Source organism: Scyliorhinus torazame, chromosome 6, assembly GCF_047496885.1.
Source record: "Scyliorhinus torazame isolate Kashiwa2021f chromosome 6, sScyTor2.1, whole genome shotgun sequence".
NCBI lineage: Eukaryota > Metazoa > Chordata > Chondrichthyes > Carcharhiniformes > Scyliorhinidae > Scyliorhinus > Scyliorhinus torazame.
Window position 1 is genome coordinate 106,176,099 of NC_092712.1, and position 15,023 is coordinate 106,191,121.

Consider the following 15,023-nt stretch of genomic DNA (forward strand, 5'->3'; position numbering starts at 1 on the left):
TCTTAATGTATTCATTCTATTCCTCTCAATTACTCCACCACTTCCTGGGCAAATAAATGTCTCTTGAATTCTTTATTGTATTTATTAGTGCACAAAACCCCCACAATAATTTTCACAAAATGCAATAAATATTATTTATAATATCATAATCACATCAGGTATGTAACTTGCTTCCCACGGGACTGGTTTCAGCATTCTGCAGGTGACTGGACCAACCAGTCAGTATAGAGAGAAAATACAATAATGAGCATCTGCAAACATCAGGCAAAATCGTTGATCGGTACTTTTGGCACTCGCCTCAATTTAATGCAGTAGCCTGCTCGGCCAACCCAACTGAACTTTATATTTGGTTCAAACAAAGACATTAACCAAATAAATTTATTAATATGGATTGAGCCCCAAATAACTTGGGAGTGCAGAAGGGCTAGTGGTAAGAGGAAAAATTTTACTGAAGACTTGTGTGCAAAGGCTTTAAAAGGAAAAAGGATAAGATGCAGCTGTAAGACTGTGTACGGCAGCAGGGTGGGAGTTTTCCAACAAAGGTACAAAAGGCTGTTTTGGCCACTCAGTGTTGAAGCTTGCAGTTATAGTGTAAACATGATAGTATAATCACTTGTGCATGAATAGTGATTGGGTAATTGTATTAAAGTAGCAAATCATGTTAAATTGCGATTGGTGGATGCTAATAATTGTACCTATGATCTAAAAATAATCTCTCTTATTGTCATAAGTAGGCTTACATTAACACAGCAATGAAGTCACTGTGAAAATCCCCTAGATGCCACACTCCGACACCTGTTCAGGTACACAAGAGGGAGAATTCAGAATGTCCAATTCACCTAACAAGCACGTCTTTCGGGACGCTGGGTGCTCATACATCTACCTGACTTAAATTGTTTATCCCCTGCATGTGCTTGAATAAAATTGTTGTCAGGAAGCGGAGTCCTGACTGATCTGTGGGGTGGGAGAGGATAGAGCTCCCGTATCATCATCTGGTTAACGAGGAATTGGCGAGAGATTGAATGCCAGACAACTGCAAAACATCCCCAATAATCTAACTGTTAGTCATCATCACCGCCATTTACATGCCCTTTGTCTTTTTGTCCATGATAGGTTTGTCAATCTCCACCTATCACTGGCCCTCTATACAGCCCCACTGCTCCACACCCTCCCCATTCTCTTTCTCCCACCCCTCCCCACTCTCTCTTTCGAAAGACTGGTTTCCTGGTTGGTCTTTGAGTCACCAACATTTGCAGCTTTTTGAAATGCTGTATCTTACTCAGTGTACAGTAAGAAATCTTACAACACCAGGTTAAAGTCCAACAATTGTTTTAGCACTAGGTTTTGGAGTACTGTTCCTTCATCAGGTGAGTCCATGTCTGTTCTTGTACATTGGCCTTGTTGCCGATGCTCATGTCTTCACTGTTGCGGCTGCTACCCGGTCGACCAACTGTGTCCTCAGCGCTTCTCTTTTTGCTCTCCTTTTTATAATCCCCTCTTTCCTTCTCCTTTTCTTCATGGCTTTAGTGGCATCATCCATGAACTTGGTGTGGTCCACACTCACATCTGCCTGTGCACCTAGAGCACCATGCTTGCTACTGCTCTTGGCCAAGGGATTAGCTGTTTATGGATCCTTTGCTGTAATAGCTGCTTCTAGATCTTTTGCTGTGATAGCGGTTTCGGGCTCTACTGCTAGGATAGCTGTTTCAGGAGCCTTTGCTGAATTGAAGAGTTTTGGCTGATCCATGGTGCTTGCACTCGAACTTTGTGCTGCATGCCCATCAACTGGGGAGGCACCTAATATCGGAAATCTTTTGGATGCTTTCGGAGTTGCAGACAAGTTTGCGACTTCAGAAATGATCTGTAAACCCTCGAAGATGTATCCATCTGTTCTTGCAAGTTTTTTGATGGACTGGCCTCGAGTACTTGGGAATCCACTGCAGGAACCGTTCCGTGGGCATAGGGTAATTCATCGTACTTCTCCGGAGGCAATTTCTTCCAAAATGGGGATTATTTCTTCAGTTACCAGTTCGCAGTTGATTTGCTCTCAGCTAATTTGTCTGTTGTTGCAATCTCACTTTCAACCTTCAGCATGGTAGCAGTGGTTAGCACTGTGGTTTCACAGCGCCAGGGTTCCAGGTTAGATTCCCGACTATTGTCACGGTCTGTGCAGTCTGCACGTTCTCCCTGAGTTTGTGTGGGTTTCCTCCGGGTGCTCTGGTTTCCTCCCACTAGTCCCGAAAGACATGCTAATAGGTAATTTGGGCATTCCGAATTCTCCCTCGTGTACCTGAACAGGCACCGGAATGTGGTGACTAGAAGAATTTCACAGTAATTCATTGTAATGAAAGCCTATTTGTGACAATAAAGATTATTAAATTAAATTATTAATCTCTGCATACTCCATCTTGGAGCTTCCACACTTGATCGGTCTCCTGCATAGATTGGATGCTTCCAGTTACCACCAATAAAAACTTTTATGGCCTTCCTCTTCAGGTTCATCATCCACTTCATTTTTCTCATCGTAATCATCATCATCATTGTAAATCATCATCTTCAATAGCTTCTCCAAGAAGTATAACACTGCTCATGGAATTGTGTGTTCCTGCAAGAAATTACCAATTTCAAACTCAACAGCAAGTCTTGCTGCAGAACCTTCATTCAGTTCCCCATCCTCTGGAACTGCAGGAGGACTACAAAAATTGAAGCGAGAACCATTTGGTGCAGCTTTTGTTACTGTTCTACCAGTCTGCTTCATTTTAATGGTCTTCATTGTGATCTAGCATCCTGTGCATCCTATAATTTCTGGTCCACCAAAGAAGAAGAAAATCTGACTCATCAGGCTGCGACTCCATCTTGTATGTTTTTGTCATTGCTTCATTTGTGAAATACTCATTTGGTTCAAACTTAAAACTCTGGAGTAAAACTCATTGGCCGTCCAGGATCTGAAAATGTCATCTTTAAGTCTTGCATGCTTTAAGATAGGATCATGCTCCTATATCAAGTCACTGTGCAAATCCACATTTTTGAAGACGGCCAACCAGAATTCTGGAATTCCTTTTGGCTCTCTCTCTTCATCAGGTTTATCTCCCTCCATCTTGACTTTTGCTTTTATCACAGAAACTGCTCCACTTCATCTTGTTGCCATTTGCAATGATCCTCTCTCGCAGCACTGTCTGGAAGTACAGCCGCTCAACTAGGTTCAGGGCCTCACACGTGTCCGCTCCTATGGTGGACTCCCGTTCAGTGTCCATAATGGAAAATGGTATGATGTGACTTCTGTTGTGTATCCATGCTTCAAGCTCACATGCTCCCAACGTCACAGCCCGCTCAAATCCAAAAAGCTGCTAAGGTTGACCCTTGTTGCCTTGTCGAGCTTGCATTTAATTAAAGTGCCATTGATTAGCAATGGAATCGTCCATCTCGTCTTCCATGGAGTCAGGATCACTATCACTACTGCTGTAACTGGTTAAGACTTTTCCACTTTGCATATTTGGACTCATTGTTTCCTCAGTCGAAATCTGATCACAAAAAACAGGTCTTCAATGCATATCTCATCAATCACATTGACTGATACTGTTTGGTCCATTGTTGGACGTAAAAAACATTCCTCACAAAGTGATTTGGTCTGCCACACTTGGAATACATCTTCCCAAAAGCTGGACATTGCCGTGACTTATCTCGATTGCCACATCACTGGCACAAAATGGCAGATCTGGTCAGCCGTTTAAAATGGCTGCCGCATTGGGACCACATTTCTTATTGGAATGCATCACTAAGCTTATGACGCTGGTATCTTCTTCCACATTGGTGCCAAAATGTTTGGGTTGAGCATACTAATTTGTGTACCTAGCTCACTTGGCCAACAAATCTTGATAGCGCTTTCTAATTTAAGCTCTTCTTCCCTCAATAGCCTCTCGCATACCTTATCATTCGATATCCTGAATACTATCTGATCGCGGATCATCGACAACTTTAACGTACTAAAATTACACAACTGCACCTTCAACCTCAGTAAGTTAGAAAACTATCAAAAGATTTGCCCACCTTCCCAGTATGCAAGCGAAAGATATAACACTCAAACGTTTCATTTTTTTTTTCAGGGAGCAATGTCGATCAGGGTATTTTAGTCCTTCATCGAAGGTTTTGCTTTCCGCTTCTTTGTTGAACAAGAAGGTATTGTAAATTTTGATGGCTTGAGGACCTGCTACCATGAGCAACAACACAATACTGCTCTCATCAGGCTTTGCCTGCAGGCCAAGAGCTGCAACATCGAGTTTGAATTGCTGCTTAAAAACATGCCAATTCACATCTACATTACTGGTATCTTTGAAGCTGGTGAGGTCCTTCAGACCTTTTGGCTTTAACTTCACAGCCTTTCCGTGCATGGAGTTTCAGTTGCCAGTAGATTACCAGGTAGGTGGAAGAATTCTCTTTCTCCTTTCTTTGGTCTATTTCGTCTTGTCTTCTCCATAGTTATCTTCAGTTGTTCTACACTCTTGGTACCACGTTCGGTTCTGTGTTGCGGCTGTGGTAATAGATGCACACAGAACATCTAGCTCTTTGACGAGTAAGGTAGTTCAATGAACACTTAGAAAGATAACGAACGAACTATAATATAAACGGTGACAAATAAGTGAATTCTCCTGGAGCTACTTGTATTGCGACTGTCCTCTAGTACGACTTACTACCAACTGCTGATCTGTGGAGTCACATGGTGGATCACTTTATTTTAGTTGTTATAAAAGTATTGGCGATGGGTAAAAACATCTTTTTTGACTGGGCAGGCCATTGAAGGCAAGGAGTGTCGTAATATTCAGGAATAGATAAGCAAAGTTGACAATCCTACAACCAATTCCTCTCTGGCCTCTAGCACACATTGATCAGTTCACCAAAGAAATAGAATGCCAGACTTTGTATCGTTTTGGACTATGAGCTTTCAAACTGGTGGTCCAAAAGGCCATCAGCTTTCTTATCCATTGGAGGTGAACACTTAAAATGTTGCATGACTTACGGAGAAACTGGCTAATGGAGAAAGTATTTCAGAGTAAATGCCAGGATTGTGTCTTCTACTCAACAGTGAAAGGACTCCAAAATAAGAAAACAAATTTCAGAATGAACTGCTTCGGCACTTTAACACACTCTGAGGATGTGATAGTGTTTTTTTTAAATCACAATTAGATGTGGACTATGAGACTCTCTGGTAATTTTTTAAAACTCTCTACCATTTTCACAATTAAAAATGCCGGTCAAATGCTTTCAAGCCCTTCAAGGGAGGAGACAGTAAACTAATTACTGAATATGCAGTAACCTAACCTTTCACCCAAGTTCCAATAGCACTAACTGTACAGTTTAATTCCCAGATCTGTTTCAATAGATATGTTACTGAAATTTGGAGGCCAATTAAATGACAGTAATTTTGGAATGTGTACCAGATTACAATATCATTCTGTGGCAATAATCGAACCCTGTCTAAATATGTCCAGTTTCTCATGTCGCTTTACCAATAAAACATTTGTACAGACAGAGTCCACGCTGACTTCAAACTAGTTGTGTAACTCTAATTTTAGGTTGGGGATATGCAAAAGCAGCAGAGAGAGTGCAAATGCTTCGAAGTGAAGAGTTACATTTATTTTCTAAATAGGCAAACATAGGTCATGACCTTTCTCGTGACGTTCTGCTCTCATCTACTCAATCACTATTACAACTTTGAATTGAACCGAATTGACATGAGTTCTAAAGACATGCCCAGCAGAATTTTGAGATAGGGAATCCATCAAGTCCACCTTTAATAAATATCCAACAAACTCATACTGCAAATGAATTAGCTTTATAATGGATTGTTCGTTGTGAAGCTCAAAATAATTATACATAAATGTGGGTGCCCTGAAAGAAAGCAATAGATGCCGACTTCCGGGGGCGCTCGCGAGCGGAGTGGCTGCGTCGAGAAGAGGCTCCTGCCGGTCCGCGATTTTTCGGGGGTTTCCCTGTGGTTCTCTCTTCCTGGGTTTCTTCGGCCTTTGGGGCCTGAGGGACGGGCGTCGAGTCAGTCCGGTTTGGAGCCCCACGGGAGTGTCCAGCAGCCAGAGCGGGAGGCATTGACCCAGATGTCGGATGCGTGGGCGGAGCTGGACACGAGGAGGCGCAATCGAGGTGGCATGCCCGAGTCCAGAACGAGATGTAGAGGGGGACTAGAGCACACTGGGTGGCTCCCACTGAAAATGGATCTTCGAGGAGTTTGAAGTCCAGTCCCCAGGGGAAGAGATTTCTTGACTTTGGAATTTTGGGGGGGGAAAAAATTTGTGAAAATAATTATTTAGTTATTTTCAGATTGAAGAAAGAAAAAATAAATAATAAGTCGTTAGAGGATGCAAAAAGCAGCTAGGAAGAAGGAAGAAAACCCAGGTTCACCGTTGAATGAGAAGGCCAGCAAAAGTGCTGACAAGATGGCGGATGCCGTACCGCATGGTGGGGCCGCACTACTTACGGTGGAAAAGTTGACCGAGGTGATGGTGGTGGTGCTGGAAAAGCAGTTTGCGAGACATATGGAGGCTTTGAGGAAGGAGACGGCGGTCGCATTCAAATCATTGGTGGAGGAGGCAATCGCCCCGTTGAGGGTAGCTGTGGCAAAGACATCGGCCGAGGTGAGAGAGCAGGGCGAGAAGATGAAGGAAGTGGAGGAAGCCGAGTCGCAGCACAGCGACCAGTTCACCTCAATGGGGGACGAGCTGCAGAGAGTGGTGGAGGTCAACAGAGGATTCCGAGCAAAGCTAGAGGACTTGGAGAACCGCTCGAGATGGCACAATCTGAGAATTGTGGGCTTGCCCGAAGGGACAGAGGGCCCAAAACCAACAGAGTACTTCGCTAAGACGTTGGCGGAGATGATGGGAGGGGGTGAAAACTCCTCTCAGTACGAGCTGGACCAAGCTCATCGGTCATCAAGGCCGAAGCCCAAGGTGAATGAGCCGCCAAGAGCAGTAATTATCTGCTTCCATAAGTACTGCACGAAGGAGAAGGTGTTAATCTGGGCGAAGCAGAAGCGCGAGGTGCAGTTGGACGGTGCTGGAGTTCGGATCTACCAGGACTTGATGGTTGAGTTGGCAAAGAGACTAGCGGCGTTCGGGCGGGTGAAGGCGGCACTGTACAAAAAGGGGGTGCGATTTGGTATGGTGTACCCAGCGAAGCTGAGGGTGACATATGGTGCTAAAGACTTTTATTTTGAGAAAGCGGAGGCGGCTGAGGCGTTCGTGAGGACAGAAGGCTTGGGACAGACGTGAGGAGCGGAACCGGAAGAGAGACTGTGGACTGTGTTTGGGCAGCTGGAAAATGTATCAATGCTACAACTTTCTTTTTACTGATGTGTATTGTAATTTACTTCTCTTTGCATTGTAACAGAGTTCAAGTTAATGGTTGGGTTGATAGGCATTCTGTGTTGCGACGGTTAAATCTTATGTTAGTGAATTATATGGGTTAGATTTTTGGTTTTGTTTTTTCTTTCTCTGGGACTGGGTGGAAGGGGACGAGATATCTTGGCGGGGAGAGCCACCCGTGCTAGCTAACTAAAGTCAGCTAGTGAACGGAGGTGAGGTGAGAGGAGTGCTGCGGACGTTGGAGCCTGGATAGCAGGTTTCAATGGGCCTACGAGGCGTGCGCGAGGGGGGGGGGGAAAGGGATTGATGCTGGGAGATGTTTTTTCAAGGGGAAATGTTGGGGGGGGGGGGGGAAGGGGGTTCGATGTTAACAATGGACAGAGGCGGGTCAGGCTTATGATGCAGGGCCCGGTGGTATGATGATGGTGGATAGGAAGGGTGGGGGGGGTGAGACCCCCCCAGTAAGGATAGTCACGTGGACCATGAGAGGGCTAGGACTTCCGGCCAAGAGGTCAAGGGTGCTTGCACATCTTAAAAGTTTGAAAGCCGATGTGGCAATGCTGCAGGAGACTCACTTGAGGGTGAAGGACCAGGTGAGACTTAAAAAGGGCTGGGTTAGTCAAGTGTTTCACTCTGGATTTGACAGAAGGGCTCGAGGGGTAGCGGTGCTGGTCAGCAAAAGGATACGCTTCCAGATGGAGAAGGTGGTGGCAGATCAGGGGGGCAGAGATGTGATTGTGACAGGGGCGCTGGAGGGGAGATAGTGGCGCTGTTAAGTGTATACGGTCCCAATTGGGATTCGCAAAGAAAGTGTTTGGAGCCATCCCCGAATTGGACACACACAAACTGATTGTGGGGGGGACTGGAACTTGGTGCAGGAGCCAAGGTTGGACAGATCACGGCCGCGGTCCCATCAAGGGGTGGGCAAAGGCACTGGCTGGGCTAATGGTGGAAATGGGAGGAGTGGACCCTTGGAGGTTCCTGCACCCAAGGGAACGGGAGTATTCGTTTTTCTCAGCAGTCCATAAGGTACACTCGCAGATCGACTTTTTTGTGGTGGGGAAGGCTTTGCTGGCTGGGGTTAAGAGATCGGAATACTCGGCAATTGCAGTGTCAGATCATGCTCCTCATTGGGTGGATATGGTACTGGAGAAGGAGGTAGCAGAGAGGCCGGGGTGGAAACTGGATGTGGGGCTTTTGGGGAACCAAGTGTTCTGTGGGAAAATTGAAAAGGTAATTAAGGAATATGTAGTTTCAACTGTACGGGTGAGGTGTCGAAGGCAGTTGTCTGGGAGGCTCGAAAGGCGGTGGTGAGGGGTGAGGTAATTTTGTTTAAGGCCGGGGTGGACAAAAAGGAGAGATTGGAGAGGCAGAGGGTAATAGATAAGATGTTGGAGGTAGATAGGAGTTATGCAGAAGATGGGCGTCATGATATCCAGGTGATCATCATAGCACATACATACATACATACTGATGGACAGATCAACGGACCAATCAACACACACACACAACACGACAGCCAATCACAGGCAAGAGCATACACAGTACAAAACAGGGAACACGACACTTCCTGGGGACAGGAGGATGAGACAGCTCAGGGCACAGAGCTCAGTACAAGCCACTCAGACATCCACCATGTGCTGAGTGCCACTACAAGATAGAATTAGGAGTAGGTCCACAGATTCAAGTGTTATGATCGAACCTCAGTAAACAGTATACAATTGTAAATAGATGTTTGAAATAAAACTGAGTTGTACCATTCGCAACTGCGTTGGTTCATCTGTGTAGCAGAGTACCCAACACTTCAATGGGGACCCAGCAAAGCTGGAAAAGAGGAAGGAACTACAGGCGAGCTTCGACTGACTGTCTACCAGGAAGGCGGTGCGCCAGCTGAGACGAGCAAGGGGTGCAGTTTATGAACATGGAGATAAGGCAGGGCATATGTTAGCAGGTCAGCTCCAGAGGGAAGCAGCGGCAAGGGAAATTCTTCAGGTGAGGGATAGGGCAGGGAAGTTGATGGTGGCTCCGGAGCTGATTAACAAGGTTTTTGAGGAGTTTTAGGAGAGGTTGTACAGGTCAGAGCCACCTGGGGGAGACCGAGAGATGCAGGAATTTCTAGATGGGCTGGAGTACCAGAAGCTAGGGGAGGGGGACAGGGCTATATTAGAAGGTGCAATAGTGGAGCAGGAGATAAAGGATGCAATTGGGAGAATGCAGTTGGGGAAGGTAGCAGGGCCAGATGGGTTTCCGGTGGAATATTATAAAAAATTCAAAGATAAGCTGGCACCTCTGTGGGGATGTTTGAAGAGGTGATAGGGAGTGTTGCCAGAAACCTTGGGGTGGGCATCGATTTCACTGTTGCTAAAAAAAGATAAGGATCCAATGAAGTGTGGGTCGTATAGGCCCATATCACTTCTGAATGTGGACGTAAAAGTGTTGGTGAAGGTACTGGCGGGTAGGCTGGAAGAGTGCCTCCCGAAGGTGATAGGCGAGGATCAGACGGGGTTCGTGAGAGGGAGGCAGCTCTTTTCAAACATTAGGAGGGTTTTGAACGTCATTATGGCACCGGCGGAAGGGAAGGAAACAGAGGTAGTTGTGGTATTGGACGCCGAGAAGGTGTTTGACCGGGTAGAATGGGGGTATTTGATGGCAGTTCTGGAGCAGTTTGGGATTGGACCAAGATTTGTGAACTGGATAAAGCTACTATATAAGGAGCCGAAGGAGAGTGTCTGCACAAACAACATCAGCTCAAGATACTTTTCTCGCCACAGTGGGACGAGGCAGGGATGTCCAATGTCCCCCCTGCTGTTTGCACTTGAGATTGAGCCTTTGGCCATTGCATTAAAAAGTTCAGGAGCATGGAAAGGGATCGTGTGGGGGGGGGGGGGAGGGGGGGAAGATAGAACATAGGGTGTCCTTATATGCCAATGACATGCTGTTATACGTGTCGGAACAGAGTGTGTCGATAGGGGGAATATTGGAGCTACTGCGGGTATTTGGGTCTTCCTCTGGGTACAAGCTGAACCTAGGCAAGAGTGAGTATTTTGTGGTGTCTCGGCCGGGGTGGGGGGGCAGGGAGGCTGTCATTCCGTAGGGCAGGGACTTACTTTAGGTATCTGGGGGTGCAGGTTGCCCGGGTGTGGGGGAGGCTTTGCAGGTACAACATCTCTTGTTTGGTGGGGAGAGTGAAAGCCGATCTGGCAAGGTGGGATGGCCTTCCTCTGTCACTGGCGGGTCGGGTACAGGCGGTTAAAATGAATGTGTTGCCACGATTCCTGTTTATTTTTCAATGCCTACCGATTTTCCTGCCAAAGGCTTTTTTCAGCGAGATTGAGGGATTACCTCGTTCATCTGGGGAGGGAAGGTGGCCAGAGTGAGAAAGGTGCTGCTACAGAGGGGAAGGCAGGCAAGGGGTTTGGGTCTCCCGAACCTGTTGTACTACTACTGGGCGGCGAATGTGGAGAAGGTGTGGAGCTGGGTCAGAGGGGTTGATTCCCAGTGGGTCAGAATGGAGACGAGTTTGTGCAGGGATTCGGGACTGAAAGCACTAGCAACAGCGCCGCTCCCGATAGCTCCGGGGAAATATTCAGGGAGTCCGGTAATAATAGCTTCATTGAAAATCTGGAGGCAGTTTCGCCAACACTTCGGGTTGGGTTTAGGGTCAAGGGAAATGCCGATTCGGGGGAACCACAGATTTGAGCCAGGGAGTTGGGATGGAAATTTCCGGAAATGGGAAGAGAAGGGGATTAAGACGCTAAAAGATTTGTTTCTTAAAGGTCGGTTTGCAGGATTGAAGGAGCTGGAAGCGAAGTATGGGCTGGAACAGGGAGAAATGTTAAGATACATGCAGGTTCGAGATTTTGCCAGAAAGGAGATACAGAGCTTCCCAGAGGAACCGGCCTCCACATTGCTGGAGGAGGTGCTGACGACAAGGGGACTGGAGAAGGGGATAGTGTCAGCGGTGTGCAGAGCTATTTTGGAAGAGGATAAGGCACCACTGGAAGGGATCAAAGCAAAGTGGGAGGAAGAGTTGGGGGAGGTCATTGAGTAGGGGGTCTGGTGTGAGGTGCTCCAGAGAGTAAATGCCTCCACCTCATGTGCAAGGTTGGGGATGATACAGCTAAAGGCGGTATACAGAGCACACCTCATGTGTGTGAGCGTTGCGGGGGGGGGGGGGGGGGGGGGGGGGGGGGGGGCTGCTGCTAATCACGTTCATATCTTTTGGTCCTGTCCAAAGCTAGAGGATTACTGGAAGGAGATTTTAGGGTAATTTCGACGGTGGTGCATGTGAAACTGGACCCGGAAGGCCATATTCGGGGTGTCGGACCAGCCAGGATTGGAAACTGGTGCGGAGGCAGATATCGTAGCTTTTGCCTCGTTGATCGCCCAAAGGCGGATCCTGTTGGGATGGAGAGCAGCCTCTCCACCCTGTGCCCTGGTGTGTGGGGGGGGGGGGGGGGGGGGGGGGGGGGGAACCTGTTGGAATTCTTGACTCTTGAGAAGGTTAAGTTTGAACTGAGGAGAAGGACGGAGGGGTTCTACAAGTCATGGGAATTATTCATCATGCACTTTCAAGAACTGGATATCAAACATTAGTTGGGGGGGGGGGGGGAGAGGGGATGGAGTGGGGCTGTGTATTAAGGGTGACTATGGGTAATCCCCGATTCCTTTTTGTCATTTGTTTATGTAAACATGCGGGCTAACGTTTGGGGGTTAGTGGGAGGATGGGATTGTTGTTATTGTTATGGGGATTGACATATTTGTTGCTGATGGTTTATTGTTGTTGGGTGTAAATTTGGGAGAAAATGTGAAAGAGAGGAGAATTAAAATATATATATATTTTTATTTATTTTTTTTAAAGAAAACCACAAATGCCAAAGTATCTGACAGCAAATTTTGTTATTGCATATATGGCACATTTGACCAGTTATTGCCATCTTTACATATTAAAAATTCACTACATGTAAAGTTACAAAATTCAATTCCTACCTCTTACCTAGCTTGTTTCACATGATATTAAAATATCCATTTGTGTTTTGATGTGGACTAGTACCAAAAGTGTTTTTTTGCCAGTCTGACTGAATCGGGAAGGTTGCATGCAGCAGCAGCATCTTGCACTGTGTTCACCAACAGGTCCAATCACCAAATCCCAGTTGTCAAAATAAAGTTTACACTTTCAAAAAAAAACTGTTGGCTCCCAATTAAAATGGTATCCCACCCTGAAGCTAAAATCTAAATCAAACCCTTGAACAAGGAAAGTTTAAAAGGATGATTCCCTGAATCTCTTGTACTCAGCAACCCACATTTGAAAATCAAAACTACTTAATAACCTTTTTTTACTAAATTCATCAGCTTTGCTCAGCATATTCTCAAGCAATTGCAAACCTTTTGTCCAGTATTGTGAATGATGTAGGATTTCGGACTTGGATAATTAATCTTAGTCTGCTTCTGATTAAGACACCGAAAAAGGGATAGCCGTCTCCCTAGACAGAACAGCTGACATGAGGGGAAGATTACTCTTCCAGTTCTGAAATCGTTAAACAGCTTTCAATTACTTCCTAGTGGACATTGTCCAGGTAAGTCGCTCATGGATTCTGGTCTCTTGGAACTTTTCCTAACAAATTCCTTCTAGGAATTTAAACTTACTCAATGTAACACACACAGTTTATATTTTTAGTGGGGTTTTACTACAAACATTTTAAAACATTAAACAGATTTACAGAGTCTACAAAAGGCAAGTCTCCTGACAGTTGGCCATGAAAGTCAACTAACAAACTGTAATTTCTAAAAAATGTACTTAAACATGAATATCGAAAAGTATCTCTTACTACAACAATTTTATAAAGAAAGCCATACTTAAGTCCAGAATGACTTGTTTGATTAAACAAACTTGACTCCTCTCTCTCCCCTTCTTGGAGAGAGTAGCAGGAAAGGCGTGCTGGTTTTGTTGAATTCTTCCCTTTCTCTAGAATCACCTGACCTTAGAGACAGCTATTCATATTTGTAGATTTTTTCTCTCTAAAAGGTCAGCATGGTATCTTGTAGCCTTAAAGGGATTAGTCTATAGTGGGTCATCTTAGAGATGGCTATGTCTATTCATAGGTATAGGATCCGGTCATTAACAGGACTTGTTATCGCTGTTTAATTGCGGTGCTGGTGTCAATAAATCTTCAAATTTTTCACAAGGAGTTTGTTCATGACATTTTGTGCAATTCATTTGGCTGCTCAAGCTTCATTCGGTTTAATGTCACACTTGCTTCAACCATGTTGAATTAGAGGCTTTGTTGTTGTTCCCTTATCTCGAAAGTGGTTGTGTAGGTACTATTTCTTCAGTTGGGAGATGTTGTCAAAATCTGTTATGAGGTTTTTCACATACATGATCAGGCCATACTTCACGAGGTAGTATCTCACAGCTAGCCTGTTCATCACTGGAGACATGGGTATTTTGGTGCCTAGGGATGATGTTATGCATCTTGAAAGTGTTTACAGAGTATTCATATTCCTCCCAAGAAATAGTCCCTCAATATTGAGGTGGAGCATCCTTGTTTCAGAACCTGTCTGGCGAGTTGTTTGGCGCTGAAAAGGGCCATTATGGCAGTTTGAATTGCTCTGAAGACTGCAGGTCGTTCAGAGTGAAAGTTGGCAGCCTTCACAACAGGCCGCTCTTGTTACATGATAAATTACGCTTCAAATGCCATAAACCCGTTAACCGAGTCCTGATCAGGGTCTCCCACAGTTCGCAGCAACAACTAAAGCCACTGTAAATGGTCTGTCAGAATGACAAAGGAATGCTATGAGAAAGCTATGCTTGTGCAGTTTCTTGAAACAGATTTAACCTCATTTTAAACATGCTGTTCATTACTTGTTCAGTACAAGGCTGATGCGCACACTGCCTCGAATAAAAACAACAAAATTAACTATTTTGTTGCAATTCTCTCTTGCCCATGCACATGCCTCTGACTCAGTTGGTAGTTCAAAAGTTGAAAGAAAAGCTTCATCCTACCTAATGTTCTTTTCCCCTTAAGTAATCTTCTACGTGGTACATTTACTTGGTACATTTATTTATTAGAAGTTCTGCTTGAAATGCAGCAAGTCAAAAATTAACAACATTAACTCATTTTTGCAATTCAACAGGTAGCAAAATCAATTGTAGTGGTGGATTACAGTGACTACATTATTTTCAAAATGTCACAGAATATCAACATCAAAAGTTTGTCTTCATTAAATTTTCATTGTAGGAATCATACACAACAGCATGCATTATCCACAGGCACCTGTTGCAGAAGCCAATTTTCAGACAAAATAATCCCAAATGTATTAAAAATGACCCCACAAAATGATATCAATAGGTTCAGGTAACATCATTAGTACTTATTAATTACATCATTAGACTTATTAATTACAAACACACAATCAATAGGAGGGGTTTACAGTGGTTGGATAAGTTAATTCAATTTTAATTGAGAGTTTTAAAAATCAATATTCTGGGGATTGCCTTGTGATTCAGTTTGTTTATCCTGCGAAAATAGTACACCGGGTTTATAATCATTCCCAGATTGCAATAATTACTCCAATTCAAGATCACATCAAGCCATATGACTAGATCATTAGCTCTACAGCTTTCCCACAAATCCCAGCCCCCAGTACAGTTCC

General features: G+C 44.9%; 1 protein-coding gene across 7 annotated transcripts in view; it reads right to left on the reverse strand.

The window, feature by feature from the left end:
• Nucleotides 1-15,023, reverse strand: part of rundc3b (RUN domain containing 3b) — a 167,273-nt gene that overhangs the window by 136,748 nt on the left and 15,502 nt on the right. The window lies entirely within an intron of this gene.